Source organism: Pyxicephalus adspersus, chromosome 6, assembly GCF_032062135.1.
Source record: "Pyxicephalus adspersus chromosome 6, UCB_Pads_2.0, whole genome shotgun sequence".
NCBI classification, from domain to species: domain Eukaryota; kingdom Metazoa; phylum Chordata; class Amphibia; order Anura; family Pyxicephalidae; genus Pyxicephalus; species Pyxicephalus adspersus.
Window position 1 is genome coordinate 19272901 of NC_092863.1, and position 560 is coordinate 19273460.

The window sequence follows — 560 nt, forward strand, 5'->3', positions numbered from 1 at the left end:
AAAAAAAAAATCGTAAATATTTTGAAACTAACACAATTCGTTGGTGTCTCAATCATGTGATCGGTGGTGGCGCATTTAGGTAGATTGCGTCATTCATGGAACGATATCTGGTAAGATCTTGGAAGCTCCTCATCTTCACACCTGGCGATGCCACTGGATGCAAACAGAATATAGAGTTTACATTAACAAGAACATGACATTGCTCGCAAAGGTGGGTTATTCAGTACACAAACAAACGAATATTTATATATTTATTTATATATATATATATATATATATATATATATATATTAGATAGATAGATAGATAGATAGATAGATAGATAGATAGATAGATAAAGAAAAATGAATACTTTGAAACTCAAGTATATAGTATATAAGCTTCCTCGAGTCTCTCTCCTTAGTTTTCAGAGATGCCGCAAATCATGCCGCAAGCTAAGGTGTAGAATAGTCATTGTTAGAAGGGGACTGCATTGTTGTCTTCTGTATTAGCATGTGGTCTCTTTCCCCATATATATGGGTGTATATATGTTGTTGGGTATGGGTGTATGTATGTATTTA